Raw genomic sequence first — 12,334 nt, 5'->3', positions numbered from 1 at the left:
TGTTTAAGCAGTAGTAGCTAAGTGTTCCCTTTCTTTTCATGTTCTAGAACCAAGCAAAATTGTGGACTGCTACGGTTCCTACACACTCCCAACCCACCTTCACAGAATCTAAGTGATAATTTCCCAACGCTCTCAGAGCTGAATAACAAATTCCATTTGTTTTCAAAATAGAATTGTTCCTTCCTTTTACCATTCCCATGAATAATTGATAACAAAGCAATATGCCACCCATCTAGGTCACCTGATTTGCTGGTTTTGACCACAGGGATATCTTGATGCTGTTGGAATTTTCCTCAAGGGACTCTCACACTCTTAGGCACATGTTCATTTGGCTATGGCTCACTTAAAAAGCAATGCTTTGTCTTTGCTCTTTGGGGTGTGTGTGTGTGCAGTGTGTGTGTGTGTGTGTGTGTGTGTGGCTTTTGTTGTTGTTTATTTGTTTTTAAGAGACAGGGTCTTGCTGTGTTGCCCAGGTTGGGCTCATACTCTGGGCCCAAGCCACCCTCCTGCCTCAGTCTCCCAAGTGTGTCTTTGCTCTTGTGTCATTTCTTTCTTCCATCGACGTTAAGAGCTTGATGGAGATGCTGGTGGGTTGGTTTTGCTCTTGTCCTTTCAACTGCATCATTTTATCCTAAATCACTACAGGCAGGCCTAATTTAACAGCACCAGTTCTTTCTTATTTCCTCCTTCTTCCAACAGAAATCTCATCATTTAAACCATGTCTGCCAGGCTCCTACCACAGCCTGGTGCCGGGATGGTGCAGCCCGCCGTGGCTAAGGCAAGGGGCAGCCAGAACCGGAACTGAGTGCCGTGGGCTGGGAATATCACAGGCAGGGCGCAGTGACGAGAGGGGAGGAATGTTTCACCTGTATCCCCATCTGGGATATGAACTGGCTCTGTCATCTTTCAAGGGAGGAAGAAGGATAGATATGAAACACCAAAGAGAGAGAGAGAGATCAGATGCTTTTATGTTGCCAACTGCTATTTATGCTCTGCTCTTCATCATTGCTCTGAGTTCCCTTCCAAAAACGGTCTCGGGCATGAGCACTGAATCCACTTCAGACATGGCTGTGTGCAGCAGGGCACTTTGATCACAAAAAGGAAGTGCTGCTGCGGCTGGTTCAGCCCTGCTGTGCCCCGATGGCAGGCACGCGGTTCATGTTCCTAGCAGCTGGCACCCTTGTCAGAGCTGTGGTCCAAGGTGGGCCTTCCTCTGGCCAGAGAGGAGCCCTGAAAAAGCAGGTGCTGATGACATACCACTGAGGTGAGAGCTATGCACTGTCCCACACTTGCTCAGCGGTGTCCCCTGGTCCTTCGGCAGTAACTTCTGGCAAGTTGCTCCTGAAAGAAGATGTTCGGCAGCACAGATTTTGTTGAAAGCGCAGCATCCGGGAGGCCACCACTAGATCTTTCCCTGTCGTCAACAGAAACCTGTCTCTCCTTACCTTGGCACACTTGGCCTTTAGCTTTGGTCATGTGTCTGCCCCAGCCCCAGCTGCCCAGCTGCTCCCATGCCGTGTACCCCGTGCTTTGGACACTCTGGTCTTCCTGTCCCCTGAACACACTAGGGCAGCCTTTACAACTCTGTGCCTTTGTGTATGTTCCTTCTGCCTAACGTATACCTTCCCCACCTCTCCCCTAAGTCTTGTTTCCTCTCCATCAGACAAACCCAGCAGTTACCTCTCTATCCTCTAAATCCCTCTAAACTTGTTTGTCTGTCATCCTGTACAGCAAGTCCTCCCTGACATCACCAGTAGGTTCTTGAAAACTACAACTTTAACGGAAACAACATATAACAAAACCAATTTTCCTGTAAGCTAATTGATATAAACAAGAGTTAATTTCCTACAGCATATTTCTGGTCACAAAAACAATACCCAACTCCTAAATAAAGACCCCAAACACTTCTAATATTAAATATTGAAATAAATGTGAGCTATACATTCATTTAAGAAAGACTAATAAAAGCAAGCAAGATAATTATTTATGCCATTTTTAGTGCGTCGGTGAGTGAGGGCGGTGACGGGTTACATCGGGGAATGTTTGCAGAGTGGGAGTTGTAAGAGCACTTCCTACCATAGCACAGCTCAAACACAATCACAACCTGGCAGGCTCGCTGGGCACTTTTGTGCCACATCGTTTATCGTCACACATTTGTATGATTATCACAGACTTGGAGAATTTATATTTTACACTATCATTCATTCATCTCTTTTCCCATCTCCTTATTCTAGTTCAGGGTCTTGAATGACCGAGCTTATCCCGGGAGCTCAGGGCACAAGATGGGAACCAACCGGGGCAGTACCCCCTCCCAGCACGGGGCACACTCACACACGCCCACACTCACTGCGACTGGGACAACTTAGACACACCGAGGCGCCTAACGTGACACCTTGCGCATGTGGGAGGAACCCAGGGGACCTAGAGCAAACCCACGCAGACATGGGGAGAATGTGCAGACTCCACACAGCCAGTGCCCTGGCCGAGAAGCAATTTTTTTCTCATCAACTTTATAACAAAACAAAGTTGAATGAAATGATGTTATTCAAGGACTTGCTATATTGGAATTATTTGCTTATTTATCTTTCTCACCTAGTAAATAGTATCCAGCCCATTGCACCATCAGCTACCAAAGTACAGATCACATGGTACGTGCTCATATGTTTAATCTGCATGTTAATTAACTCTAGTACACTGTTGGCAACACTACTTTGCTATATAACAATGCAGGATGGACTTTGTACCACATGCTATGGCAAGATACGATCACAGTTACAATGTGTTGCAGAAAGCCAGTCTCCTTCAGTCCACGTTGATGTAAGTGGGCCAAGATTTGCAAATAAAGGATGCAAAAGTCCTGAAATTTTCTTCTCCTGATTGGTTCTGAGGATCCAAGTGTTCTGGGGCACGTGTTCTTAAGTGATGCAAAGTCCCCTGACAATAAAATTAAGCACAAGTCCTGTTTGGCTCAGAACGTGCTGTGTGGTGCGTGACTCCCTGCCGTATTGCTGGACGAACACCGCAGCTGTGAGAGCCCAGTGAAAACAGGCGGCTTGTGGTGCCCTTTGTGGCACTGTACGAGTGTGCCTGTGGATAGTCCCTTCATTTCACACCCCTGCAAGGACCCAGCTCAGCCCTTACTGCTTCACTGTCCCCCTGCCCCCTGCCGTAATGAAGCCGAGCAACCTGGCTGGAGAGGGACCACCTGCTGGATGAAGCTGCCTTCTGCACTTCGACCTTGGCTTTCAGGAGAACTGTGTTGGGTTTTCCAGCACACAGTGGCTCCATCCTCCTTGCCCCGCTCCTCACTGTATGATGTTTCTCAAGTGAACGTACTGTATCACTTCCCAGATTAAAAACTTCTGTGGCTCCCCACTCTCTAACAGGGAAAGTCTTGTTTCCTAGAGTGGTGTGGGAGACCCCCTCATGCTTCTAGCTGCCCCTGACACTCTCTGGCAGGCGTCTGAGAGGAGCTCTGCTAAATCTGGAAGCAGGGTGTGATTCTCATAAAGCCAGGGTTTCACACACAGAGCCCCTTCGGCTTAGACTGGATTCCCCCTGCCCTTTCCAGCCGTAGCCTTCCTCCTCCTCCCTCCAAGTCCAGCTTCTGAGTCCACCTGGAAAGGTATTTTAAGCATCGCTCTCCCTCCCACAAGGGACTTTGCCCTCTACCCCCAGCATTGTGTCGTAGTTGGCTGCTTAAATGTCTGCCTCCCACACCAGCCCCTCGGAGGGTAGCAACACTGCTTAAGTCATCTCCGTGCCCGTGCTCAATACTCAGCACAAGGTCTGGCACATACTGAAGACTCCATAACTGTTTGCTAACTGAATGGCATAGGGAAGGAAGGATCTACTTAAAAATCCACCCAACTATGCTGGGTCCAACTCCCAGGGGGTGTAAGAATTTAAAAGAGAGTATCGGTACAGTACCTTGAACCTCCATAACAAATAACAACATACTTTGGAGTATTAACTTCAATGTGTCTGCGAACTCAGCACCTCATTTGAAAGCTTACTAAAATGTACTTCCTAGAACCATAACCATCGCCTGGCCACGTTGCCCATTAGCAGGCAAAAGTGAACACGATTGCAGATCGAGGAGGAAAACGCAGGTCAGCTCCGGTCCTCAACAAGCCTGAAGCTCCCTCCCAGGTGAGGCAGCCGGGCAATGGACCAGCAGCTAACAGGCCGCAGGGAGGCTCAAGGCCCTGCCACTCCCTCGCATGTGGTCAGGGCAGGAAGCCCCTCTTCTCGGGCCTTGACTTCCCAGTGAATGAGGGGAGGGGGCTGGACCAGGACCCTCCCTCACGTGGTTCTCACTCTGGGGTCCTGTGTGGGTCGTGGTTTTATGGGTTGGTTTTTGGAGACTGGACTGTCGCCAAGCAGGTGGTGCCCTGGTGATGGGAAGAGACACCATCACCCCTCTCGGCACAGCACACTCCTGCTGGGCTCAAGGCGGAGTGGAGCTGAGGTCGTCACAGGGACACCTCACAAATGCCTGGTGCTGGCCGGCCCTGGAGCATGACACAGCCGCCTCGCAGCCAGCTCCAATCCCCAGACCTCACCAGGCGGCTCCTGCGAGGTCAGCAGCATCCCCGGAGCTTGGTACCTTGGGCTTCTGCAGCGTCACTGTGGTTCCGGGAGATGAAAGCACATCCTTGTCTCCTGCATGTGCCAGTAGGTAAAGAGGGAACTTTTCCAACTTCCCATCAGGCTGGTGCCCTCCTGAGGAAGAAACGGGCCTGCCCATGGCTCTGGCCATGCAAACCATCCAGGTTTCGACAACTTCACTGTTGAACACCTCCGATCCATAACCTCCAAAGTGACCCAGAGCTGCACAAGAAATTCCAGACTTGACCAAAGCAGTGAAAGGCGCATACACTCCCAGGGATGCCTGGCCCGGCGCCCGGCTTGCTTCCCTCACGCGCGTGAGAATGGCATGTGAGTGCCCAGGAGTAAAGATCCAACCCCCCACCCCACCCATGCCACCCTTTCGGGGCTCCAGAGGAGGAAGAGGGAGGGGCTCTTCAACTCTCTTAAACTTATTGTTGGATTTTTTTTCATGAGTGATAAGTCTTATATGTTCCTAAAGTAATATGTCTGACCGTCATTTTAACAAGTCCCTTAGTTTTTTTTTTTTTAAATCATGACTTCTTACGTGGCTATCCTCTGACTTGGCTTGGTTTGCTTATTAAAATTTTCTCCGCTTAATGTTCCCTTTCAGCCAGCAATGTGTGGGATTTTATGTCTTTTTCAAAGAAAAGGAGCCTACACAATTTAGTTTATGTAATTCTGTGATATTCTTCTACACAATGTCCAGCACAAAAGAAGGCTTTTTCAACACATGGCTTTGAGGCTGAAAACACAATTTGAGGCACAAGTTTCCGGAACAGGTGTCTGGGAGCTGAGGAGTTAGATGGAGATGGGGATTGGGCAGCCACCTCCCTCTTTCCTCCTCCGAAGTGCTCCAACATCCGACGGGGTCAGGGCCGCCTCAGCGCCCACGGCCACCTCTGCCCCCCCCCCCATACACAGCAGTCTCCAAGCAGAAGTACAAATGTGTAGGCAGGATTCAAATTTCAGGGTTTGAGAGGCAGAAGGGGCCACAAGAGCAGTATTTAATCTGGTCCCCAACACTCCTTCTTATTTGACAGGTGAGGAAGGCAACTCCCAGCGAGTTAAAGTCCTTTCTTTTTCACCTAATGAATTGTTTCCTTTAACAATGGTGACTCATCCGAAATGTTTGCATGCGCAATAGTGACTTTTGTGTTCTCTTGCACTTCTGCCTGGAAGGACAGGCCATAGGGCCAGGTGGGAGGTTCCTGTTTTTAGACTGTCAAGACCAGCAGGGCCAGCAATGACTGGGGCTGTGGACAAAGCTGTCCTGGCCTTGTTTCTGCACCATCCAGCTCAAGCCACCCCACTTGTCCTGCACTGCCTCCAGGGGTTCTTCTGGACTTCTGCGGGTCCCGCCACCAGGACACCTGATCCACACCAGTGTAATTCAAGAACCAGGAACTCAGGGATTCTGGGCACCAAGCCTCGTGCTGAAGTCAATACGCCCTTAGATGGGTTCCTGAGCTCCAGGAGTAGAGCCTCATGTCCTGGCTCTGAGACACAGGGGGCCGATGCTCCCCAGCCCACACGTCACCCACGTGTTCATGCATTCATTCATCCAGCAAAGTATTTGCTGAGCATCCTCTCCATTCTTGCCAGGCACTACTTCAGCTGGAAGTGCACCCCTAGAGGAGCTAGGCAAGGCCCCTGCTCTCTTGGTACCTGTCTTCTAGAAGAAGGACAGTGATGGGAAATACGTTACCAAGTAAGACAGTTTTAGGTAGAACATGTCATTCAGACTCTGGTTGTACCTATATCAAGGCCAGAAAGGAAGAAGCAGGATTGAGGACAGTCACTGAGTGGAGAGCAGAAGCTTCAGGTAGACTTCTAGAATGTGGTTAGAAGGCAACACAGCTAAACACGATCGTTCAGCCCCTCCTAAGCTCTCTTCACATGTTGACTTCAGGTGCTGTCAAAGCTACAAGGAATCTGCCACTGTATTTGTAATTTTTAAAACTTTTTTAAAGATACTGTTTGCTACATTGTATCATGTTCACTGTAGCAAGTCTAAGACGAAGCAGTTTATTAAAAACTTGGAGAAAGAAAAAAATTCCAGTCTTCTGATCACAAGAACCAAGCTTTTCTTTTATTTTCTTGGCTGCCAGGAAGCTCAGAGAAGGATGTGAATCTCAATTACTGCAGCTCTAGCTGTCCATTTCATAGTTTGGAGAGAATGTTTAAGAATGGTAAGAGTGCCCACTTCTAAGCACACATGTGTAGGCCCACGTCCTGCTACAATACGTACGACCTTGGAATTTTTATTAGCCATTCTCAGCTGGGCTTCCCACCAACCTGGGAGTAATGATACTTGACAGGGTTTTAATGAGATAATGTACAAAGTCCCCAGCAGAGAATAAATGCTCATAATCATCATCCTCTTTCTGGTGCTACTTTCTTATTTCTGTCTGTTTTATATTTCTCTACTTCATTGTACATTTCTTTTGTTGTAAATTTTCTCAAATCCTTTGTAGAAAGACAAGTTTTTTGGTTTTTTTTAAGTTCCATTACCCCCCTGGTGACATAACCAGAGCTGAGTACAGAGCAGAACAGCTTCAGGCATCTACTTGATCAAAATAAAATCTGCTCATGGACTCAAAAACTATCATACTCTTTCTTCCCACTAAATAATGCTAGTTTCTATAACCTCATCTTGAATACTTTAATGAAGTTTCCTTTAATAAAGGCCTATGTTTTTCACTTACAATTTTTTATTTCTTTGTGTAGAGGCAATTTTTAAGAATCATTTTCTCTATTATATGTATGCCTTTGTCTGCTTTCTTTTCATTTCTGAGATGGCACTTACTCACGGCTTTGTATTCCAAAACAGAAAGCTATTAATGACTTTGTCAGATAGAAACTGACAGAGCAGAATCTTTTGTCTCTGGGTTCTTAAAAAAAAAAAATCCATGCATAATAACAAGTTCCCTCCCTAGACGTGATGATTTTCTGCTTTTAAGATTCTATGTTCTTACAGAAGATTTTGTTTTTGCTAATGTGCTATACTAGTATCTTAAAACATATTAAACACATAAGGCCTGTTCCAAGATTTAAAAAAAACAACAACAAACTAAGAACATATCACTTAATTCAAAACATTTCAACAATTACGATGTTATTTAAGTTGGGAAGCAAAACAAGTAAACAAAGCATTGTTGTATCCTCTACTACAAATAGGAAAAAACCCAGCAGATGGCATTTTACTCCCTGTAAAATGGGGCTCTTTGTACAACGTGTTTAGATTGTTTTCAAGGGCTCACTCATCAGACCCACTTTTTCAAGGGTCAATTAAAATCTGTGCATAACATAGCTCATAACTAGGGCCCCGTGGTTACAACCAATAACTGGAAAATTACAGCGTTATTCAAACCACTGATGATATTCCTGTGGTCCTCTTACCAGTTCATATTGCCCATCGCCAAAGGGAAGGGAAGGTAAAAGACACTTCAGTTACTTCGTGGGATGGAGAAAAGGCTGGGAGCAATTTACTGATGCCCGTGGCTTCCCCTTCACATGGAGAGTTGGAAGGGCCGGCCCTCCCCTTTGCAGAGAAGAAAGAGAGGAGGTCTTCTGTCGGATGAGATTTGCCTTAGAGATTAGGAAGAATGACGGGCTTGTAAAACATTGGAAGAGAGTGGCCTTTTATCCAGGGCTATTTAAAACCAGGACAGATCTTCATCTATCTCCCACGGTTCAGACATGAAGAGAGAATGATTAAATTGCTTCTTCCAGCCCGATGAGTCTAGAGTGTATGCCGGGAACACTTGGGAACGCCCGGGACAAACAGGGCCGCAAAGAAACCACGTGGAGAGCCAGAGACCCTGTCCACCTGCTGCTGTGAAGAGCAACTGCTGAAATTCTGCCTGAACGTTCTCACCACAAAACAAAACAAAATTTAAAAACAGGGTAACTAGGTGAGGTGATAGAGGTGTTAACTAACTTGATTGTGGTAATCGTTTCACAAATATGTGTATATCAATCATCACATCGTATACCTTAAAAATCATTCAATTTCTATTTGTCAATTATACCTCAATAAAGCTGGGAAATTAAAAATAAAATGAAGCCACTGTTGTGAGTCTTTAACAAAAACTCCTGTTGACATGATGGAATAGAGTTTTATTACATAACTTTTTGTTCCTATCTTTATCTTCTCTCTCTGTACCATCTACTACTAAATTATCATGTTTCGGTATTTTATCTGTTTTATAAGCTATCTTAAACCCTTTCTGGAACAAGAAAGGATAGCATTGCATAAAATAAATTCTATGAATCAAAGTTTTGAGGGCCTTTTCGTGCCAGGAATTCTGCCAGGCGCCGGGGATATAAAGAGGAGAAAATTTCACAGTGTGGGAGTGAACGTGGACAGGACAACTAGCAATAATGCCACAAGAATCCTTGCAGGGGGATGGGATTCCTGTGGCTCACAGGGCAGAAAGTCCCACTATCTTGGGAACGGGATGGAGGCGAGGAGAGGTTCCAGCAGAGCTGGTGTTGGAGCATAATTCTGAAGCTTAAGTACCAGTCCTGCCTGCAAGTATGAATGAGGAGGATGTGTGGGAAGACAGGGTGGGTGGGTGAGTGTGGTCGTCAAGGCACCGCTTTGAGGCTGCCCTGCTTATCCCAGGCAAATGTCACCATTCCAATCTAGCAATTTCTGACAAATGTCCTCTTTGACTCATGTTTCCTTCTAAACCTCTGTTGTCACTATGTGGACAGTGATCACTGGTGTGATTAACAGTTTCAGGAGAGGTGCCTGGTTTCCAGGGAATTTTGGTAAAAATACAACAGCAGAATTGTCGTCTTCAACAAACGAGAAACACTCTATAATCTTTTTGGAGCCCCGATCAAAACCACATGGATAAAAATCTTTCTCTCAGTCTCCTCAACATTAATGCAAAATTATCCTGTTCAATCACAAACTTTACAAATATTATAAGGAGCCCCTCCACCAAAAGTTGGCATTTGAAGCACCTTTACAAATACACTAGACCATTTAACACTTGCGATTTCGATTTTGTAAGAAAACCTGGAGAGTTTCTTGAATTTAATGTAGGAATTTAAGAGTGAGGACTCTGGGCCGGGCTCGGTGGCTCATGCCTGTAATCCTAGCACTCTGGGAGGCCGAGGCGGGAGGATTACTTGAGCTCAGGAGTTCGAGACCAGCCTGAGCAAGAGCAAGAACTTGTCTCTACTAAAAATAGAAAGAAATTATATGGACAACTAAAAATACATATAGAAAAAATTAGCCGGACATGGTGGTGCATGCGTGTAGTCCCAGCTACTCAAGAGGCTGAGGCAGGAGGATCGCTTGAGCCCGGGAGTTTGAGGTTGCTGTGAGCTAGGCTGATGCCACGGCACTCTAGCCCAGGCAAGAGAGTGAGACACTGTCTCACTAAAAAAAAAAAAGAGTGAGGTCTCTGGGATGACATGAAGGATATCTGCTCAGTAACTGAGCCTGGCTGACTGCCCAGGCCCTAGGTTTCAGTGAGGCTTCCTTCCTAAAGCAATACCGGTAGTATTTTAGTAGTATATTTTTATTTATTGAGCACTTACCACACTAAGAACTTGATTTGCACTGTCTCCTTAAATCTTAATGACAATCAATTTACAAATGGGGAAACTGGGGTCCAGAAAGAATAAGTTGTCCAGGGACAGGTGCATGGCTGGGAAGCTGGTAGATGCTGCACCTGCTTTGATCATGGTTTGGTCTAACTCATAACTATATATTGACTATTTCATTTAATTCCAAGTAGTTTTTAATCTCTATAATACTATGAAATGTTACTAGTCCACTTAAAGTATGTGTGAGCTGAGGAAACTTTATGCTCTGGCAGCAGCCTCTCTGTTTGAGAGATTTTACAAAGGTCTCTGGACAGAGCCTCCCGGAGGATCGTCAGTTTACTGAGCTCCTCCCTGAACTGCCCAGAATAGCTGCAGGGACTTGAGGTGGGTGGGTGGCTCATGCCTCCCTGGGTTTCAGTGCTTTGCCTGTCTCCCTGGGAGGAGGCCTGGTTTCCAGGCAACACCATGGTCCGTCTATTTTCATACTGTTGTAGTGACGAGCATTTTTGAAAAACTAGGAAATATGGCCCCAATAGTGTGATAAGATGCTTTTTGGAGTCTGGCTTTTCTGCCTGTAGTAATTCTACAGCTACCTGCAGTAGGGCCAGATGAATTCCTAACAAGAGACACAAATAATGAATGAAAAGGCCTGACCCATGGCCATTAAGGACTGAGGCTCAGAATGCCAACACTGTGTGCTTAATCAGGTTAATGGTAGACTTTTTCTTGGAGGGTAGAAAAAGTGCAGGCCTAAATCACTGCTAAATAGACATATAATTTAAAGAGTAGACTCTTGCTGGGGTCTGGTCCTCATGGCTGGTAAACAAAAAGTCAATTACTTGCATTTGATTGATTTCATAAGTTACAGTCCTTGGGATCTAAACTGCATGATTCAATACTTTTTTAGGTCTTAATTTTCTCTTCTTGAAAACTAGTTGTAGAACAGCATGTACTTTAATAGCCAGGGACCCCAAAAATGTCCATTTAAATCCCAATTTTCAGCCAGCACAGTGCTTCATGCCTGTAATCCCAACTACTCTGGAGGCTGAGCCGGGAGGATTGCTTGAGGCCAGGAGTACAAGACCAGCTTGGGCAACATAGCAAGACCCCATCTCTACAAAAAATTTAAGAAAAAAATTAGCCAGGCATGGTGATTCATGCCTGTAGTCCCAGCTATTCGGGAGGCTGAGGCAGGAAGATCGCTTGGGCCCAGGAGTTCGAAGCTGCAGTGAGCTATGACCATACCACTGCACTCCAGCCTGGACAACAGAACAAGACCCTGTCTCTAATTAATAAATAAATAAATCGATCTCAATTTTAGTGATGAAGCCCGAATCAGCCTTGTTTGTTTCAAAAATGAATCCCTTGTATGAGTTCTATGTGATGCCTTCCCTTCCATGTTTTCAAAGTTATCTGTACCCAAAGCAGGTTATTGCTAAGCATTCTCTCAGCTCATTTTAAGTGCTCAAAGTTGTAAGCAATAAAGATACTCATTTTTGCCCTCATCAGATGCAACATTTTCTACAATAACATTGGCATCGAGGGAGACACAGTCCTCTGATGATTGGATTTTATTGAAAATTGCGCTGTTAGATTATTAGGATGTCTGAAATCCTTAATAGAAATTCCAGACGGCCTGGAGTCATTCAGTCCAGCGCAAGGGTTGTGCGTGGAGGAGGAGCGCCCACTCCCCCAGCAGGAGCCACCTCTATCCTGGGGTGCGTAGGGACCTGAGTGCTGTGTGGATCACTACAAGGTTAATGACGATCCTTTGCCCGAAAGAAGGATAGAATCAGATCCAGTCTAACTGATGTCGGAGCCCTCAAGCGATGGCACTTTGGGGGCAGTCACATTGCCAGGGCCATTCTACACATGCCGGTCTTTCTGGTGCCCTGTAGGTTAGAGGCAGCTGGGAGAGGCAGCGACTCCAGCAGGGCCAGCAGGGCGTGGAGACGCAGGCACCCTGGTGCGCCCGTATGTTTGTTCTTGCCGTCCCTGTGTGAACCCAGAGCTGCAGCCTTCGGCAGGAAGAAGATGCTCTGTGTTGTGTTTCCAATCTGCCCAGCAGGGCAGCTCACTCACAGTTCGTTTCCCAGCACAGCTTTTGTTTCGTGTGAAGACAGTGGCTGAGCTGCCGCATGTCCTGACCCCGCTC

The sequence above is a fragment of the Eulemur rufifrons genome, chromosome 29, assembly GCF_041146395.1.
Source record: "Eulemur rufifrons isolate Redbay chromosome 29, OSU_ERuf_1, whole genome shotgun sequence".
In the NCBI taxonomy this organism is placed as follows: Eukaryota; Metazoa; Chordata; class Mammalia; order Primates; family Lemuridae; genus Eulemur; species Eulemur rufifrons.
The sequence above is the reverse complement of the archived record's forward strand: the minus strand, read 5'-3'. Positions refer to the sequence as shown.